At 39.9% G+C, this 21919-nt stretch overlaps 1 long non-coding RNA gene across 1 annotated transcript; it reads left to right on the top strand.

The window, feature by feature from the left end:
- The first annotated feature begins 1999 nt into the window (after nucleotides 1-1999).
- LOC142361016 (uncharacterized) lies at nucleotides 2000-19922 on the top strand. Its single transcript, XR_012763561.1, has 3 exons — nucleotides 2000-2118; nucleotides 15557-15740; nucleotides 19865-19922. It is a non-coding gene; the product is annotated as an uncharacterized LOC142361016 (long non-coding RNA).
- Nucleotides 19923-21919: the final 1997 nt, after the last annotated feature.

The raw sequence follows: 21919 nt of genomic DNA, 5'->3' as shown, positions 1-21919 counted from the left end.
GAAACCAAAAACTTATCTGCGTAGTTCATTCCACTTTTGATGGGTAAATTTTAGGAAGCATCAAGAAGCAATGGCTCCTTACCAGTTCTTTGGGATCAGCCCTATGTTAGGAGTTCAGTTTATGGAAATTTCCTACTTTTGCTTTTGGTTTATGAAGATGAAAGTCATAAAATGTGGGTCACCTGGGCAAATATGGTTTATTCCAGTTAGGAAGAAAAAAAAAAGAGTTTTCTAATGCTAACTGGAAGTGTTTCTTAAACCTCCATGCAGCTTTGTTAGCAAAGTAGTTGCTCATCAAATAAACGTCTAAAACAGTGAAAGCGAGTCAGTCTCAGCTTCTGCCCCAGTAATGAACTGAATGAGTTGGGAAGAAACTTACCTCAAGCTAAGCAGAAATATTAGGCCCTAGAGATGTGATATCCCTGTATTTATTTTTTTTTTTTAAATTCTCCTCAGTCATAAGACTTTGGACTAAAATTATTTATAAAAAAATCTGTAAGCATCGAATCCATAAGGGCAGGTGAGTTCAAGTAGTATCAGTTATGACTCGTCTCTACGTATAAGACTTGAACTGTATGTAAGAGGAACAGAAGACACATCCAGATCCCATCACAAGCTGAACAGTGCAACCAATTCCAGTCTCTCTCTGTGTCGAGCAGATGCAGGACTTCCACACTGGGCCTGAGCTGCTGTCCCACCCCATGGGGAGAACCAGGGAAAACACTGCTGCAGCCTCTCAGCTGACACAGCCGCGAAGGCAGAGCGCTCTGCTTAGTGTGCAGTCTGACTTCGGGACTGTATTCGAGGAGCTGTGTGCGCTCTGCTTTCTCCTTTGTTAATGTGAGTTTTCTCCATGGAGATGCTGAACAGCAGATCCTGAAACAGGAATAACTGCTTGCCTTCCAGAAGGCAATCTGCCGCAAGACATGTCTGCTGAAAATACAGTGAGAGCAGTTCCTAGGGGACATGTAATGGAACCACAATAAATCAGAAGCACAGGAGACTGAATGGAAAAGGAAACACCCCCTGTGTACACTAAAACAGTTACTTTATTATGATAAACTGGACCTGTAGAAGAACTGTGAACGTAAGGCACCCCACAAAGCTTGAGATTTCACCAGTGCTTTTCAGCGTGTTGTGCTTCAACCAAGTGAACAGAGGCTTAGACGGAGGTGACAGCAAAGCCAGAGCCACAACAACAGCAGCCAGCACTGTGTCCCAGCGAGCCAGCAGGAGATACAAACTTCCCAAAGGGCAGGGACGACTGGGGATGCTGTCACGAGCAAATGTTCCACTGTAACTCTGAGCTTCAGCATCTCTGATGGATGGCTTGGCAAACTGGCTGCTACCAAAGTTATCAAATGTATTTCTGTACAGAAATAGAAGAACAAAAATAGCTCTCTCATTTCTTGTTAGACGTCCATGGCCAGGATATTCCTGTCCAGATTAGTAAAGTCATTACTAATTTAGAAGGGCATGTCTCATATATGTCTTTATATAAATCCTGCCTGTGAGGTGGTAGCCAAGCAGCAGGACGTTGCAGCGCACCACCTGCGCAGCCTGCCCAGCAGCCTCCTGCTGCACGAACCCAGAGGCTCGGGTGGTCTCCAGACACCAACTGCAGGCACGCAGGCAAACCTGCTGACACTGCACCTCCAGCTGTACTTACAGGGATTTGGAAACCTATAATGCTATAATAGTAAGTAAAGCCTCTAGTTAGACAAACTTAAAGTAGCTTTTAATCTTTGCTAATGAAAATCTGCAATTAAGATCCTCAGTCTTTTTCTTGTTTTCCAAATACTTCTGCAGCTTTGGGAGCAATCCAATACCCATTGACTTAAAAGTGAAAATCTGACTGCAGAACGCCACTTCTACTGACAGCCCAGTACCAGTCCCGGAGGCTGCCCAACGTGGGAGGAGTCCAAAGCTCAACAGGGGCTTCCCTGACCAGCTGAACATGCCCACCACATTCATGTGAGCCCCCTGCCAATGCCACCGACGGTGCAGAGTCAGCAGGCACTGTGCATCAAGCTCTGGCATGGGACAAAGTGTCCCCAGTTTTGCTCCTGTACCGGGCTCGAAGCACTGCTGTCACAGCTCAAGTGCTCCTGCGGGTAGGTCTTTCCCTGCTAAAGCAATTTTGAGGTTTTTGCACAACCAGAGCCTCAGGTTCTGTTTTTCACAGCAGCAGAAGTTGCATACTTGTGGGCTGAAAAAAGACTAATCAGATTTTTCGTGTTTTCACTCTTCTACTTAGCTAGAGTGGAGGTGAGCCTCCAAGCAAAATAATCTGCAGCCTCAAGGGACCTTTGGACTTGGCATTTGAGCTTCACTCCATAAGCATCTCTTTTGCCAGTGTGCCTGAGCTAGAAATAGCAATCCGGACATGACAGCTGAGGAAAATGAGAACAGGTTAGGAAACACTAATGATTGTAGTACATTTTCAGACTCCCCCCATACCTGAGAGAAGTGGGTAATGAGTTTTGACTGGAGTACTGTTAATGCACCTGTGGCTTTCCCTCTTCCGCAGCCCCGAGGCTCCTAGCCCAGCAGAGGAACGTGGCACAGGGCAGCTCTGCTGGTGCCCTCCTGCTGGTGTAGTTTCCCTTACGTTGGGAAGATGTCTGTGTGATTTGTCAAGTGAGTTTAAAACTGCTCAGCTTGGCAGAGAAGAGCAGAGCAGCCTGAGGAGGGCCAGCAAGCGCTTGGAGACTGTCAGTGTGGGGAGATGTCATTATGCACCAGGGAGTGACTGCAGGGTGGTCCTCGCGATGGGACTGAGCTTCTTCAGTGGGAACACTGACAAACCTCTGAGTTAAACCCACATCCATTAAAGTGTCACTGTGTCCTTATGTCATACCTAGAGACAGTGACAGGGAAGAAACCTGACTTAGAACTCTTGAGGAAGACACCACCTCCGCCAGTGAGACGGGGCCTCTGTTTCTGCAGCCAGGCTGTTCCCAGCCTCAGTGCTCGAGTCCTGAGATAATGTTTCAGCAGACCAAAATAAGCCCATTTAATGAGGTCCAGGGCGCATTGTGCTTCTTGCCAGCTCCTCATTAGTGAATCGACTGCACTACAAATAGGCAAAACCCATCAACCTAGTACAGTCAGATATTGCTGCTGGGTCTGTTGCTCATTTAAAAGGAGCAGCTGTTCTGGGTTAAGCAATTGCATATGGGAGCTTGTCAGGAACTTCCTTGAAGTAAGCCCTAAAGTAAGTTACATCTTTATGGCAAAATGTTTAAAAATAAAACCATATGAATAAGCATGCAAAAATAAGGGCTGGAAGTGGAAAGACAGCTCTGTTTATTTTTCTATAACTCACTGTCCACATCTGGTAAAAACAAAGTAGGAAGGACTACTAAAGGTGAAGTTTCAGGGGTGAAGAAAATGGAGATTATTCCAAACCTAGCATCAAAGATTTTTATTGATTTTTAAGATTATTTTTTCTTCCTTCTTTTTTTCTCTCCTCTGTCTGGGCAGCAGAACTTAAGTTGTCTTGCCTCCATTTCTGTATCTCCAGTTGTAAGAAAGCATTATGATACAGGCAGGCAGAGGAAATAGCATGTCAGCATTGTCTTCACTCTCCCATGGCCGTGAGTATGAAGTTTTCATTTGTACAAGGTCAGAGTAGATCCTTTGCATGGAGTGCTGACTCCAACAAGGACAAGACTTTGAAAAAATGAGTTGGTTTCAGTGGCCCATAGTAGCGCCCATCATACATGAACTGTGTATGACGGACATCAATTCGCACAGTTTGCTCTTACCCTGGTGCTAAGGGAGCAGGGGGTGACTCCTGCTGAGTCATTAGTTAGGAAATGCAGTTACAGTTTACAAGGGAGTTGACAGAAGCTTCTCAGGAATGGTGGTCCATGGGAAATTGTATATTTCATAGTGGCAGACAAGGTGGGGAAGAAATTGCTTCTGCGGGGCAGGCCCAGACTTGACTTTCCTGTAGTCTGATTTCCTGGCTTTCACACTCCTAGGAAAAAGGACCACGCATATCAGCTCACAGTGTCAAAATTTCATTGCTAGCCACTTAGAGCCTCTAGTCTACTCCAGAGTGTTTTGCCTCAAGATCCATGCTGGAGTTTTTTCACAATCAACAAGGGTGAAGTAAAACATTTTGAGAAGTTGGCAGAAACATGCTAAAAATTTAGGAGGAAGCTGAACAGTGTTTTCATAGAAGCATATGAACTGAGACCTTTTTATAAGTGGGAGGAAATGAAGCTTATGTTTTGTGGTTTTTAAAAATAAGTTGCTGCATCTCCCACATATTTCATGCAAACAACGGATCAAGAATTCTAAAATTACTCACATATGCACAAACTGGCACACACAATTAAATCTACAGATACCTGGAACTGATACATTAACTGACAGCTAAAGGGTATCCATGTCCTCTTAAGGTTTGTATAGCTTAGTGGTCCCATTTTTTGCTTCTCTTCTAGTTGTAGTGAAGGTGCAGCCTCCACAGATCTGCAAATCTGCCTAGTGTAGGTGGCGATGGTAGGATATGAGAGCTGATGAATGTAAGCCTGACTGGGATGCTGCTGGATTCCACAGGCATTCTCAGCATCCTGAGGGACTCCTGCAGAATACAGACTGGAAACCAGGGCTGCCCCATTCTCATGCAAACACCATAGCTTCAAACAGTAGGGGACATGGCATGGCAGTTACAGAGCCTTTCTCGGAAAAGGTGACTGTTCCTTGATTCCATATTTCTAAACACGAAAATTTTAATCCTCCACTCATTGGAGTATTGTGATTTTATGTTATTGCAACTTTACAGCTTCTGTATTCTGCATGGTATCTTGGCATTATTCAACACATTGAAGGTTTAGCTCTTAATATAGGAATACTAGCTCCAGGCTCTTTGTAAACAGACAACTGTGTTATTTAATACCATTGATAATATTACCAAAATTTTATTAAAAATCTAATTAAAATTATTTTTTAATTTATTCTACCTGGGAACTTGTTCAATGGAAAAGTTCAAATATATCTCTAATTCTTGTGTGTCCCCCTGCTCCTGTCACACACTTCCAGCCTTTAGCAAGCCTTGATCTTAGTCTCTCTTACCATTACTAAAAGCCCTGCTTTCTCAAATGGGGCATCCTGCCCAGGGCACCTTTCTCACATTTCCACTGACTTTTTACCGGTAAAGGACTGTAGTCCACAAAAGTACTTTCTGTAATTATACTTTTTCCTGTTTAAATCAATCCAGTTGCCCAGATTGTGTTTCTTCTCTATCATATTCCATATTCGTATCATATTCCTGTCCTCCTTGGTACGTCCTATTCTCCCAGTGTTGCATCACGAACACGATTAAGTAGCAAGGTCTTTACAAGGCATTTTCCCTGCCAGGACACTCAATGAGTTGAAGCCCATTACTACTCCTAAATGCACACTCTGTTTGATTGGCCTTCTGGTCCAATACTTCACATTTTGGCAAAACTTCTAACCAATTCTTTTCTTATGATACGTCCAGTATTTTCCTCCAGATGAATTATTTCCCATGTATTTATCAAAGTCCAGGCACATAAGTAGTATTGCATTTCTTCACATCTTCAAAAAATAAAACACAGCAACAAAAAAATCTTCAACATTCATTCAAGGATCAGTTCAATGAGTTTGATACAACTGATCACTGTTGATCACATGCTGTATTTTCATCTCACTTTTCTTTACAAATCTTTTTCGTTATTTTGTGGTCAACACATCATGGTCTCGATGGTGATGACATATCAGGCAGTTATTGGGTCTGTTATTTTTCCCTGTTTTGTAGGTGCAAGTCCTACTTTTGTTTTTCTTCTCTCATGAGGCATCTCAGGTTTGATCCCATGCCAGTTCTTTCGGTATTCAGGATAGAGATTCCTTGTGTGAACACATAAATTTTAGCCTTGGATGAACTTTGGATATGGTAATTTTAACTTCTACATATAGAGTTCATTAGCCAGCCATAGTTTTGTCCCCATATTCTATCATCTCTATTAAAAATGTAGACACATGTTACATTTCATTTTTGGGCTTAAAATTCTTTCAACTTTATACCATCCTTACTGTGTAACAGTTCTGCTTTGTTTTTTCCCTGTTTATTTTTTTCTGTTTATTTGGTTAATGATCCTTTTAGAATGTGTGTTTTAAATTGAATTTGGAAATTCGACCTGAATTTGTATTTTGGTAAACCACTTTATTAATTAGAATCACACAGAATCACAAAATGTTAGGGGTTGGAAGAGACCTCTATGGGTCATCTAGTCCAACCCTCCCGCCGAAACAGGGTCACCTAGAGCAGGCCGCAGAGGACCTTGTCCAGGCGGGTCTTGAATATCTCCAGAGAAGGAGACTCCACCACCTCCCTGGGCAGCCTGTGCCAGTGCTCCGTCACCCTCAGAGGGAAGAAGTTCTTCCTCATGTTCAGACAGAACTTCCGTCAAAGACTTAGGTCTTTGTTCATTGAAACTTGAACACTTTCTTTTCCACCCTGTCTCCGTTTACACGGGATCTAATTTAAACAAGACCCATAAGGGCAGCAGAGCTATTGTTCTGCATATATCTGTTGAAAATCCGCACTTATACAGAAGCAGCTAAATATATTCATTTTGAGAATGAAAATCAATAAGATATTAGCAGTAGCAGGTGGATTCAGGAAAGGCATACAGGAGCTAAAAGCTTTTTAGATGCAATTTCTGGATACCATTTCTTTCACATTAAGTGTAAACAGAAGAAAATAAGAACAACCTTATTTTTTTTAATCTTATTGAAGGACAAGGGCATTTAAAACATTTGCTCATCAGAGTAAAACAAAACACATCTTAAACAGGAGGGTCTTCAGAATACAAATTTAAGGCTCTTGTAAACAGGGAATATCCTTCCTCTCAGTCCACTAAGGAGTTAAACTTCTAATTAACATTTTTGCAAGCTTTTTCTAAAGCCTTTGGGAAAGATGAAAAGAATTGCTTGCATCACATTTGTAATAGAAATGGTGAGATACAAGCTATATTATATAGGCTGATGTTATGCCAATTTTATTTATGTATTCATTGATAAAATTTTCTAAAATAATTAGTTCTTTTGCTAAAAAAATATCCCATCTAGAGCGGTCCATCTACTAAAAGTAGATTTTTTTTTTTTCCAGGTGACTAATATGGGGAAAAAATTTATTATTATTTTAAAAAATTAATCATAATAAATATTTTATGCCTGACAGAATGGACTCGGCATTTAGGGGCCAGACAACCTATGCCAAAATCCTGTCAGCTGCACAGGTGTTGCTAATTTTTATACCTGCAAAAGCCTGAAGATGAACAGAGAGGTGAGGTTTGAGGTTTGTGAATTCACTGAGAAGTGAGACAGTTGTAAACAGAGACACCAAAGTTAGTCTCTTTTTACTGAGAATACTGTTTGCTCTCTCTGGTGTTTGCTTACAGCTCCTGGATGTTGGCTAAGGACAGGAGCGTTATCCTTGTGTGACCTCTCCAGGATTATGCTGGGCCTTACCAGTGTTCTCTAGCCAATGGACAAAGACATACATTCAAAAGCTGGACCTTCCCTTTGGTACCAGGAGTTACTAGAATAACTCCTTAGAAAAGCAACTCTTCAGCACAATGTCAGAGTTGTGAAGACTTGTGCTCTTCTCACTGTATCTGAGATGACTGCCTGCTTCTTACCAAAACACGTAGCAGTCAAAGAAATGATTTTACATGATACTATGTTTATTATTTTCTTGAAGTATTCACAACCACATCCTCCTTAACAAATTTGTTGTTTACAGCTCTGATGATCTGTGGTAGATATTAAAGTACAAAAGAGAAATCTTTAGAAACAAGGTTTCCAAGAACAGGCTGGTAGGAAAGCCAACAATGGAGATGTAGCTAAAGGCATCTGAACAAAGTACTTAACAAAGTAAGGTACAGAAGGAGTGATATGTGATATCTGTGAAGTTCTTATGAAGACAAAGACAGCTGTGATTTGCTTTTGTTTCTGTGTCCTTAGGAAGACTTTTCCTTTCTGATTCCACAGCCCACGTCCCAACACTGTGTTATTTCTTATGCTATACCTGGGGCAACGGGACACTCGTCTGAGGCCTCTGAGCAGTATTCTAGTCTTAACTGCTGGGCTTTACTTCCAGTGCTGACATTCACCTCCTGTGAGACTCAGTAAGCAATTTAAATATATCTGAATCTATGTTCAGCAAACTATAAACTGATGAATACTATCTTTATTGGCATCACAGAGACCTTTTTGTACTTTCAGTTCCATGCAAAATATGCATGACAGAAATACTGTCATATTTATACCAAAGAGATGAGGACTGGCATGATTTTTTACTTAATATCACACTGGTAACTTTTCTGGTCCATACAGTAAACAGCAGCTAAGACCGTCCATTCCACTGTCAACTTTTTCACTTACACATGAGTATTCTACAATTTTACTTATGAGTTCATATTCAGTTTTTGTTATTTGAAGTCTGATCTGCTACATTCTTTTCCTTCATACTTAGCTGTTTGTCTCCAGTCTGCTGACCTGTACTTCGACAAGCATTTTTTCTGCACCATGGAGTGCACTGGACTCAGGAGCCAGTGCATCAGCGTTTACACAAATATCTTTATCCCTTCATAGCCCTTTTCTATTTTGGCATTATCACGTGGTGTTGCTACTCTGAAAGTTATGAAAGGTTAATCACATATGACAATACAGGTATCAAGCAGAAATACCAACTAGTCTATTCTATGTTCATGCATACACTAATTATATAATAACATATGGACTTTTTACAGAACAGTTATGCTTCACTAATGCCTGTTCAGCATTGCAGAGAGACTGGAGAGAAAATCCTTTACAGATCGGTGGAGAGAAAATCCTTTTCTGAGCAGTGGATTTCTTACAACAGGATTTCAGGTTTTCATGTGCTCAGTCATGATGCCTCAAAGACTTTGGAGACATCCTTTAGAGATCCAGGAACAGAGGTGATGATAGATTTTGAAACTTCTTAAACAATTTTTGTGCTCCAAAGAAACGTGGAAAACATTCACTGAGCACTGGGGTTCCCGAATGCTGCTGGACTGTCTTGACAGCCCGGCTGGGTTGGATGCACCCGTTGGGCGATGATTCAGGCTTTGTGCAGTGGAAGAAAATGGCATGAATACTTTGTTAAGGTACAGCCGAGGCAACGGGTTTGAACCTGATCAGATCTAGGGACTTAAAGATAGATTGGATTAATCATGAGTTTAATGACTCAGAGTACCAAGCTGATGGGGAATCCATCTTTCAAAAAAATCTGGTCTAGGAGCAGATTGTAAATAAGCCAGGATAAAAATCTTTCTGTAAAGCAAGAAAGTCCATATCTTGAGGTTGCACTATGACATTGATGCATGAGGCAAAGGTGGAGTCCAGAAAGAGCAAAAACTGCAGCCTGGTGATTTCTGTGCAGGTGGTTACATTGGTCCAGTATCTGCAGCAGTTTCCGATCCATCATGGAGAAAACAGATCCTTAAGAAGAAAGCTTGGATCATGGAGATTACTGAGTCAGGAGATCAACAGAAGAAGCTGTAGGCTTAAAGAAAACCAGATGAAACTACAAAAAGAGCAATGATATGTAGCATATGAAGCAGATGCAGTGATTAAAATAAGGGCGGCAGATTGGTCTGAAGGACGTTTCTGTCACTGAGCAGCTCAACCAACCAGCTCTTTGGAAGGTTTCCCCAGTGCAAATATTACAACTCCCTGGAGTAAGAATTGCCAAGGACTGTAAGATACAACAAAAGTACTTTTTCAGTGTGAAAGAAGCACGAGCCTGCCCTGTTGAGGTGGAGTGTTGCCCAGGTAGTCAAAGTGGCTAATGACAGAGAGAGAGATGCTCCCATTCAAGTGAAACCAAGGGGAGCCTGGCACTGGCACCCCCCAGGATGCTCATTTTCCCACATGACAAAGCATGTGTGACACTGGGGATGCAAACAGGGAGCTGCAGTGCTGATCGTCCTCCCAGTGAATCCCTGCTTGGCCCAGAGTCAGATGACTGAGGAAACAATGCACGTTCACAGGCTTGGTGTGCTCTGGCCAAACACCACAGTGCAATGCTCTGGAAAGAAATTCTGCTCAAGAGAGACAACTTCATGGTTAAAAAAAGCAATTGGGTTTGATGCAAAAAGTAAATATTCAACCTGCACGCACTATACAAAGAGAACAAATTAAAAGTAAGTTGACTCTTTTGGCATGAAATTCTCTGGGCAAGCCTACATTTGGTGTGGTTTGGTGACGTTTTATAAGCTCTGTAGGAAATGTCCTCGTAGCTGTTTTGAGAAGCTGGAAGTATAAAATAATAGTACCAGCATTAGTAATAAACAACCCATTAATAGCTTTGAAAATGATGTTTTTTAAAATGATTTGCAAATAGATAGCACAGTGATATTGATCATGATCTTTTTATATAAGTCCTACACTTTCTACTTTTGTAGAATTCCTTTCTACACAGGAACATTACAAAAAGCAGCAGAATATCTACACTACTTACCTTTAATTTGGTGGTGTTTTGATTTACTCCCTGCACTAGTAAACTTGCCAATCAGATATGTATAACAGCACCTTCTAGGCTTAGCTAGCCCAGAGCTGCAAACATTTCTCAATGAGCCTGAAGAAGCCTGCTTTAAGTTCAGATTGCTGCCACCAGATTAAAAAATAACCTTGCTGCCAAGAGTCTGTACTTCTTCTTTGTCACAGCTTGTATCTCCTTTTCCACCTTGTTTTCTGTTTCTTTAAGAGAAGCACTTTTCTCTCTTAGAAGATTTTCCTGGTTCTTTCCTCTAGTTAATGGTTATCATGCTGTTCTTCAGTAGATTATGGTTCTATTAAAACACTGTAGAGAGACTTGGACTTTCTTGCTATGTTTGTTGAGCTATTTAAGCAAGCAGTGAATTTGTTTGAAGTGTAATGTCACTGAAATTGCTAAAAACGTATTATTCACAAAATCCTATGAGATTTGTTTGTCTCACCACTCTTGGTCTGAAACATTTCAGACCAGTGCTGAGCTATGTGAATTAGTTCTTTTTTCATACTTTGGAAACTTTATAATCTTACAGTACTCTGAGCTGTCACTGAAGTAGGCTGACAAGAAGATTAGAATGACTAAATGATTTGGCAAACACATTACAGAGATCAAAACAAGAAAGTAATAATAACAACCCAATGAGACTCTGCTGTGTATCTTAGTCTCTGTACATTACACTTGGAAACAAAGGCTTCTTTTGGCATTCCAGATTCAAAGTACTCCTCAGAGATGCTTGCTGCATTAGACCCTCCGTCTGTGTGGATGTATCTACTGTGGTGCCCCCTTTAGAATGCTGCTACTTCCCTATTACGTCTTTATTTGATATTTACTTCTTTTTTAAGGAAGTTGTTTGGGCACTGAAGTAAAGGAAGATGAATGCTTGGCTATTGAAATATATTGGCAGTGTTCGTCTTTAAAGCAGTTGGCTAGACACTTATTTTCCTTTAAAATACTTCGTTGGTCTAAACGGTGTAAGCATTCAATTTTAACAGTTTTTCATATTGGTGTCTCAAAGCAAAGCGTATTTTTAAAGTAAAGTATATTTTTATTAGACTTTGGGTTAACTGTAGTCCTTTCTCATGTTTACACATGTGTAGCACCAACAATATGCTTTTTGCAATACTTGAAAAAGGAGGTTTTGGAATGGTATAGTCAGTGATAGCCTGTAAACACTGTCAGCATTGTATGAATAGGATTGAAAGGAGCAAAGTTGGAGAAGATGTGACTTGGCAAACTGAGATCATGGTGGAGTAGCGGCCCATGGAGTGGCTCTGAGTGATGCAGGGAGTATGCAATGCCTTAAAATTACTTTCTTCTTCTTCCTTTCAGTCAACATGCTGTCATATAGAAAGACCAGGATCTGCCTTCAAAGGAAAATATTGTGGCTCTGTTTTCCTTATAGACAATATGTTTCTCATTTATTTTAAAATATCTGAGACACGGCACACTGTCTCACTCCACTCGCCATCTGCTAACCCGCCATGGAGTTGCTATGACTCATGAGCTACAGGGAAAGCGCCAATAGTTTCGCACTTCAGCAAAAATTTGTATACTGTTACACTTGTCAATGATACGGCACCCATGCACGGGAAGTTACTGCTCATCGTCAGACAACTGTTTCCGCTGTGCCCAGCAGAAAGGAACAGTCCTTCAGCAGGAGAGGGGCCAGGGCCATTGAGCTCTGTGCTCCAAGAGCTCGTTACGGGTTGGGCTACACCAACTCCAAAATGAGGAGGGGGGAACCGAAATGAAACTTTGCCAACCAGGGAATATTCTGTCCCTCTGCAAACTAGTCCCAGTTCTTTCAACATACGATCAGTTTAGCAGCACATTTTAGTGACAGGAAAACTTTGCTTTTTTGTTATAAAACTGAAATAACCCAGATTTCTTGTAGACTTTGTTGTCCTAATTTTGCCACTGTTCAATTAGGTGACAGTGGCAATTTCTGTCTTTCCCAGGCACCTTTCTGGAGGAGCATCTTTCCTTCCCCTTATTGGTTTGTCCAGTCTATTTAGACTTTAAAGTGATGGGAGACTGACTGACTCCTGTTGTGTGGCCATGGCTTTGCCCAAAGGAGTTTCTAATATCACCTGGAACCCTTTGACCTTAAGACATAGTGTTAGCTATGACATTTCTCTGTAACAAAAACAGTTAGGTGACCTTGAATGGGAAGTCCTGTTAGAGAGGGAATCTCCAGAAGACATGTATACCTACTTTAATATTATATGTCAGATATTTCTGTTTAGATTCTTGTGGCACATTCAACCATCTGAGGATTAGTCACGAGAAATAACAAGGAAGCAGATGTCTTCATACCTGAGTTAAATGGTTCTCACTTGGAGAGTTAAACTTTTGGGAAGAAATTAGAACTGAATTTTAATTTATTTTATCATATTTTTGTAAGCCCACAGCAGGCCATTTCTGTCCATTTTCTAAAAAATTTTTTATAATTAAAAATAAAATTAAAAAATTCTTTAAGAACAAATATCAGACAGCCTAAATTGTAAACAGCACCATGAGATCTGTGCAATGCATCAAGGCTTCCTCTGTGTCACTCATTTGCCCCTTTCCTTTTACTGAATTCATGAATTCTAAGATATTCTGCAATAAAAAGCTCAGGATTTTCTAGTTTGTAAAAGACTAATGAACAATTAGAGAGACTGACTTAAAGCACTTCAAAGCAACACTATGACGGACTACAATGCTAGAATACTACAATGGACTGTAATGACACTTCCTTTGCTGCAGCGAAAAGGGGAGATGATAGGCGAAATAATATCAAGTGAACAATGCAGAGCGTAAACCTTCATCATCAAATTCATCATTCTCTTTATGTTTTGAGACACCAGTATTTACTGGCTGCACTCATACCCCCTGCCTAACTCTCTTTTAACACATTTTGCAGGTTTCCATGTTATTAGCACATGTGTTACAGAGCCTTCCAGGTGAGGTAGGGTTTAAAAGTGTGCAAGAACTTGCTTAATGAAAAAACCCACCTTTGCATTTTCCCCTCAAGGAAGCTAAGAGTTAAAGGGTTGGGAAAGCTTTTGCTGGAACTTTGATGAAATTCTGTAGGAAAACAAAGTCTTTGGTGAAATTAGTCTCAGAGACAAAGGTCTGGGATAGTTGCTGTCTCCATTCAGGATGGTAACACTTCAAGGCAGCACACTCTCCCAAAGCCCTTCGATTCTTTACCAGTAAAGACGCAGTCAGTTATGGCTACTGTAAGAGCCATTGTACATATCAAGGCTTTCTTTGAATAGAGTAGTCTCTGCTTTTCAAAGTAACAAAGCTAATTGTAACTTTAATGCATAAGTGAAGAAGGAGGGAGTCACACAGCAGGCGTTTCATTGGGCTTCAGCAGCCACAGCTGCTGGCTCCAGCGCTGCCGTGATCACACATGCTGCCTTTGGGCAGGCTGAAATTCTGTGAATAACAGCGACAACTTTCATGAGGGAATAATGTAATAGTCGTGACTTCTGATCTTTTGTGAGAACATTTTCATAAAAGTGTCCTGCACCAATATAGCTTGGTAAAATTTAATGTGAGTAACACTATTGCTAACACACCAATACTCCTGTTACCCACATAATGGAGGGTCAGGGATCTGGATTTGCTATCTAATTGGACTTCATTATCTCTCCTTCATTAGCTCCCAGGGAAATAAATCACCCTGACAGGGTCAGAAACCACAGATGTCTGCTCTATTTTGTCCCTCCTGTGCTTTGCCATGAAATTACATGCATGCCCTGCCTCAGTTTATTCACTCTACATCAGTCAGAAGCAGCCTTGGCTTGTTATGTTTCTTAACATGATGTATGAGATGTGTAAAGCAAGTTCGTTCCATAAGAGGAGCTCCATAGACAGCTACACTTTCAAAGACTAGGAGGGCTATTACACAAGATCATTAGAAATATTCTCTTAACCAAAAACATTACTTTGTGACATATGAGTTAGTTGGTATGAAAAAGACCCCAACTGAGACCCAAATCCAGTTAAATAAGCCCCATTAAGAAACACACGACATTCAAAAAAATACATCTCATGGTTTTGTTAATACCATTGGTAAGACAGTGCTATTGCAATGCTAAAGGATGCTCAATTTATCCTGATCAGTTATTCAGGAAGCTTCACACATTACTCTTCGCTTTTGGTACATGCTGTAAAATCAAAGAGCTGCAGGTCGCTTGGGCAGGCAGGGTGGGCTACTTGAGCAAGTGGAGGAAGGTTTACCTAATTTTGGGCAGTGTGGGGTGGAATTGTGTAGTTCCACCAGTAGCAGACAGCCTGCTCTGTAGCTCTTCTCTTACTAAATGGACTAGTTCAGGTTGTCCCACTAAATTTAACACTTTTTTGTTACAAACATCTGATAACATTAATGAAAGTCAGACACAACCTACTTCTTCCAAACCAAGAATTATTTATTGTCAAAGTTCTGTAATGCCCAGAGCAAAGGATTGAAACAAACCTACCCAGAAATATTTAGGTCCCTGCAAACACCTGCACGTTTCTTCTGCTTGGAGCCTGGTTCTGTAGACTGGTAAATAGAGATAGTTCTGCTACCTTACCACCTGGGAAGCTTGCAGCCCCTATTATCTCTAAGCCAATGATCTTAAATGAAGCTTGGGAAGAATATTTCCAGAGTAACTGGACCCAGACCAAGGATATTTTTGAATCAAACAAGCTTAAACTGTTCATGGCCAGCTATAACTCTTTGAAGTCTGATCATAGAATATCACAAGATGAAACAACTATTGAGATGCCTATGCTAGCTAATGAAATAAATTAATAAGCATACCCATAGTACCCCAATCACTATAATATCTGCTTAGTGATCATTTCTCCTCTCCTGAGGAAATTGCTCAGTGGGCCTGTCTGGCTCTAGAGACAGAAAAACGAGACCTAAGGAGTATGTGAACAGTGACCACTGAGGTGGACTTTGTTTTTAATTAAGTAATGGAGAATTGCTAATAACTGTAACATTTTATTGTTTTCAGGTAGTAAAAGACATTTGAAAAAGACTTAAACTTCAATAGTTAAAAGACGATAGCTTTTTGATGATAGCTTTTCTCAACAAACAAAGGGAAAGAAGAATTTTAAAGATATGAAGAAACAACCAGGGAAGATGGAACACCACATCTGGAGAACAAGAAAGTAGAAGTTAGGGTGAAAAAGAAAATAAAAGGTAAGAAATAGGGATTTGATAGTAATTTATGTTCAACTTGTCTGTAATAATTCCAGCAGAAAATCCCAGGAGCAGTTCTTCAGCAGATTAATACAAATCCTTATTTCAAACTAACTGCTTCATTTCTTAGAGCTGCTGTGTCACCCATTTTATTAAACTATTCTTTTTCCGGTTGTTCAGCAAATATTGCTTCCCCTAAAACCCTACAGCATTTGCTGTGGAAACTGCTTCCAGTTAGTGCAGTCCTTCCTTTGAAAACATGCACTTCATGATGCGTGAAGTGCTCGGTGGGAGGAGGTGTGTGTCTGTAACAGCAGATGGGTGTCAATGCAGTCCTGGGTTGGACGAGGCATGGTGTTGAAGCACAGGACAAAAGCGTGTTGGTGGCTACTGTGATCATATCAGGACTTAATGTCTGGCATCATTTGGTATTGCATTGAAATAGAAGTTTCTGGGAGCAGTTTTCAAGTCTGATATTCAGCAAAAAACTTACTGGTTGGTTCAGTTTTCAGACAGAAATTTACTGAAGCCATGTTACACAACTCAATCTGTGATTAGTCCCTGATTTACAAAAGGGCATTACTGTGAACAAACGATGATTTGTGTATAAATGCCTGGTTTGAAATCCATGATAGTTGAAGGGAGCCTTCATTTTCACTGCAATGTAATTCTGAAAATCAGAGTAGTTTTTAAATGACTGTTATTGTTTGCTCTGGGATTTCAAAACTTCCCACACAATAAAAGAGACATTGAAAGGGCTAAACTAGGAAAGAATTTAACCATTAAGCTAAAACTATGACAGCTTTCTTGCAAACCAAAAAGTGTTTATTGTCAAAGGTTTATAATGTCTAGAGCAAAGGTTTAAAATAAATCAAAACTCATATATTTAGGTCTTTGCAAACAGCTGCAGATTTGTTCTGTCTGAAGCCTGGTTCACCAGACTAGGAAATCTGGACTGCTGTACCCCAGCTCTGCTCTACCGGCTGATATTTAAACCTGCGTTTGTTTAATCAACACATTTAAACCAAAAACCAATGGCTCCACTAAATGATATCATTGGTTCTGAAAACATATGTTCTAGATTAAAAACCAGAATTAACTGCTTGCTCTCATGTTTACTTTCTGACAGTATCTATGTCATTTTTGAGTGACACTTGGAAGCACACTTAGTGCACATAATGACTGGATATCTCACCAAAGTCATGTTCACCATGACCATAAAATGTTAATATAAGGCCCCAAAATGGCAATATTAACACTGTAACATACTAATAATATATTAACATAGTATATTTCGAGTTCCAGAGTCCTCATTTTGATATAAACCAAAGTGATATTGGACATGGTGGTTTTGCATGCATGAACCTGCACGCAGTTTAGCATTTGGATTCAGACTTCTGATCCTTACACACAGTCTTCTTCATTTTAGGGGCAGAGAACAGGCTCCACATGGAGCTGTTAATGCTAAAGTCATAAAACTAACTGAGCTTTACAGCAGAACACACATAGCACACACACACAAAGGTACATCCTAATGTGCTTTGCTTTTGCAGAAGAAACAAATCAATGGCAGTCAAAGCAAGGCATACAATGTGTTTTCCAAACTAGGTTAAACGTGCTTTATACACTCGAAAGAAAACCCCTGAATCCCAAAAGAACTTAAATGCAGTGTACGTGATGATTTTTAACAGATAAATGAGATGAATAAGTATTTTGCAGAAAACTGTGAAACCTTCTAAGTTGAAACAGAATGGCAACTCTGTGCCAGTTTGAAATGTCACATGTATTTCTATGCAGCTATTTCTTTGATACATATAAAATACCATTTTGACACCTTACTTAAAAGAAAAGTTTCCACTCTTTATGAAACGATTCTGTAATAAGTGGAAAATGGTTTAAATTGCACCCTTGACTTTTCTATTGGAGCAATGATTTCAGCAGATGGTTGAAATTTTGTCATATGTCCCTGTGATTCCATAACCCAAAGGCAGCTCAGGAACCATGCCACAGTTCAACATCCTTTGAAGCAAATATGAGTGCTTCCATTGACTTCAACAGATCTGGGATTACAACCAAAATTTCATTCAAATCTGAACTACGTTCATACCTCATTGGTTTTAGATCCATCCATGATTTTTTTTTTCCAATACCTATCATAGAACTCAAACTGTTGAGCAGATTTCTTTACTTACAACACATTTCTCCTGGTCAGCAATTTCCATCTCTTCTTGGCTTGCTGTCAGTATTTTCTGAGATGCATTTAGACACCATTATAAAGTTCACTGACCCCCTCAAGAGAATGCCAACCTCAACCAGGAGTGCTTTCATACAGGTGATATAAACAGGGCAGTATACACATGGTGCTGGATGTACCCAGTCTTGGAAATAAAGTTTGGACTTCTGTGGTCATTAATGTTTAGATGTGGAAAATCATGGAACTGAATACAGCTATGTCTTCTGTGAAATTTCCAACTGTAAAATGACTGCATAATAGAATAGCTATAACAAATTGTTTCTTGTAAAACAGTGGGCCACAATACTATTAACATACATTCTATCCAGTGAGTTACTGCGATACTGCTCACTAGTCTCTCTGCTGTGAGAGACCATGATGGAAATCCTCCTTCTTTCACTACGCAGAGGGGAAAAAGTCTTTCTTTAAGGCTGTTGTGCAGTAGGACTTGGAATAGGTCAGCACAGTCCACTTTTCTAGGGATTTTCTGATATAAGAACCTCCTCTATTTACAAGAACAACAAGAAAAACCCTCTGGATTTTAGACTTAGTCCAAATAGTCTAAAACCATGAATACAATGAAAATGTAGACAAGTCTGCTCAAGTCTGGTAAACACCTAGAAAAATAACTTTCAAAGCTAATGTTTTAGGGAGTTAATCAGTATGTTTTTTTTAAACAAACAATGTTCTGTTTGAAGTTTTACAAAGAATGCTTGGTCAAGACATGACTTCTACACAAAATACCGTGAGGGTACTGTGGTGAACTTTCCTTTGATATTTCTTCAACTATAAGAAAGAATTACTGGATTTATTTTTCTATAATGGTGAAACCTGCTTGAAAATGTCCTGGTGTGTATAGGAATAATTTATTTTGTTCCAGTTAACATGTGGAGCCTCTGCATGTTCATTTAACTGTCATCACTGTGGGTAGGTTTCCATTTCCCACTGTATGTCTGAGTAATGAGTTGCTAGAAGACAGCTACTTTGGGAACACAGGGAAAAGTGATCTACAGTAGCCATAAAAACAGGCTAAGTGGAAAACCGTCTTACCTCCAGGTACTGATATTTCATTGCACAGTTCAATCCCTATTGATAAATCGCTCTTAAAAATAAAATGCTCTGGTTAGGCTGGCAAGGACTAGAAATGCCAGGTGTATTGCAGACTGCAGTCCTGGACCTCAGTTACAACCCCAGCGTCCACAAGATGTAGGTCTTACACACCCCAGATAGCACACCTGGCCTGGAATGTGGGTGTCTGCAAATGACAAATATGACACAGGAAATAGATAAATTGGAGATGTGAGGATCACATATCCTGAAATGGAAGTAAAGATGGTATTTCTTAGTGAGAGGTTCCTATTACCAGAGAGAAAAAACCCAACCTTCCAAGCCCCTCACTATTGCCAATATTGCACTGAATACTCTGGCTGCATTGTGCTCTCTGTTGAACTGCATTACTGCTAACAGAGATGGAACAGAAATAGTACAGTTGTTTCCTGTGTAAAGACTTAATTTTCCATATTCCTTAGGAGTACAAAGTTTAGTTGGTTTGGATGACACTTCTGTTGCCATGTCTTTTGCTGGGCTTGTCGCTTATTGTCTGTGCACACAACACTTTGTGCAAATGGAATGCCTATCCCTTATTCTGCTTGTCCCAGTTGGGCAGTGCCATTATACAAATAAATAAGCATTTGGCTACAGTGAAATTTGTACAGTAACAGGTTGAAATATGACAACAAACACACTGAAACAATACATTTTTCTGAAGGTTCAGAGAGTTTTCTACTTCAGATTTTATTTTAGCTGTGACATTTTAGACTCTCAGAAAATTACATGACAAAGGTTTGTAGTTTTCATGTGGGTTTTGTTCTGCTTTTTGTTTTTGGAATAGGTATTCTGAACAACATGAAGCATTATTCACTAAAGCCTTATGTGGCCAATAGAACCCTACAGGACATTTGGATTCCTCCCATAATTACGTCACTTCTCAGTAAGTCTTCTATATAAACATCTTGGTGTTTGGAAAAGCATTTATTTTGGTATTCTGTATTCTTTGCCTGTATGCTACTTGTGTGACTGAAATTCTTTCCTGAACAAAGCAAATTACAAGGAGTCACTGGAATGGCTAAATTCCATGGAAAAGGCCCCCAAATAACAGACTTGGAACAACCACAAAATGTTGACAAAAAATTGCACAAAAGCAGTACCTTCTCTATTTCAGAATAACCCCTACTGTGCTAAGGAAAGAAGGTGGAAAGTGGAGAAATGTAACAGATTCACTCTGCAATCAATCTTCTGTCTGAATGTTAAACTCTTTTCCACAAATGTATTACTTTGTTAAAAATGATTTTTCTCCTCTGATTGAGATTCAGATTAAGATAAAGCTGAAAAGTCATATTGCTGAGGTAAAGCTACTAATTGGGAATAGACAGTCTAGGCTAGGCAAGGTCACTTTCCAGCGTTTATTCACGTACAATCCTCACAAAGAATGGCGCAGCCCAAGACAAGAGCATTTGCAAGCACTCCCTGCTCTTTCTGAAGCCTGAAGGCTTTCTCTCTGAGAGGTTTGAGCTCTCTTACATAACCTTAAAAGTGTAATAACACTGAGTACTGAGAGAGACGTACGAGAACAAAATAATGTCCCAAAATCCTCTTAAAAAGAAATTATTAGGAAAGCTGGCATGTATTAAACGACACTTAACAAACATATTAGAACAGTAATCATATAAGTGAATGGTATTTCTACTTTTTCAGGGAAATACTATTTTCAAATTCAGCCACACAGGACGTGCTGGCCTCTGTCTTTTTGTTTAGCTGTACAGGTTTGAAAAATACAAGCTACACATAGAAAAAGATACGCCATGTTGAACAGTTGTTTGATTTCACTTTGTCTGACCAAAAGGTCAACTTCAGCCAAAACTGTATTTTATTTTAGATACCTGTGACTAGTTTCAAACATACTAGAGCTTTTTTGGTAATGACAGTGATTATTTGTGCAAAACCATCACGTTGCCCCATAGCAGAAGGCATTGGAGGCCGTGTACCAGTGATGGAGACCCAGACAGCAACATGCAGACATAGTAGCCCCATGCATTTACCTCATGCAGCAAAAGATGTTCATGGGTATCCAGAAATTATAAGTGGGACATACAACACAGGGCTGTGGTTTCCTTGGCAATGCTGAGACCTATTTAACTTGCTTGATGGATGGTTTTGATTGTGAGTGAAGAGAGAGAGAAAGAAAGGGATCCAAAGAGTAGCCTTGAGTTTGATTCTGAGATTTCCAAACAAGTAGTAAATCAAATGCTTTCTATGTCTAATTTGAAATAGGTTTCACTGGTTTTGGCCCAAGAGTGCAACTAAGAGATGCTCTTCTTGCAGTATTTCACTAGCTTACTTTCAGGAAAATTTCTAAAGCTTGTACTCGTGTAAAACACTTCTGTTACCCAAAAACTGTATGTAGATGAAGCTACTGGCTGCTCTGCTCCAACCTCTACATTTTCAATTAAAACTAAACTACATTTCAGCAGGAAGGCTATAAATTTTTATTTCACAAGTCAATAAAAACATTGATAGCTTAACTCTGGGTGTTTATTTTGAACAATGAATAGTAAGTAATACATGCATTTTTGTTAAAAAATCCTCCAAGTGGGCTGGCTAAAAATTATCTGATTATCATGCTAAATGCTTTATACTTGTCCAAGGTTTGAGCTGCTTATGATTCAAACCCCACATAGGGCAGGCAGTGGCCCTGGTTTGGCCCCTGTGGCAGCTGGGCTGGCTTGGTGTCAGGAAGACCACCCATCCTTGCAGGGTTTTTGTTCTTGCTTAAGGACAACTGAACCATGGACAAGTCATAATTTAGGTATCAAGACCAAAGTCTATTTATACGTTTTTGGAGGTCTACTGGTTGCGTGGTTTTGCATCAGATATGAGTCAAAGGGTA

Source organism: Opisthocomus hoazin, chromosome 4 (assembly GCF_030867145.1).
Source record: "Opisthocomus hoazin isolate bOpiHoa1 chromosome 4, bOpiHoa1.hap1, whole genome shotgun sequence".
NCBI lineage: Eukaryota > Metazoa > Chordata > Aves > Opisthocomiformes > Opisthocomidae > Opisthocomus > Opisthocomus hoazin.
This window is presented reverse-complemented; position numbering and strand designations above follow the sequence as displayed.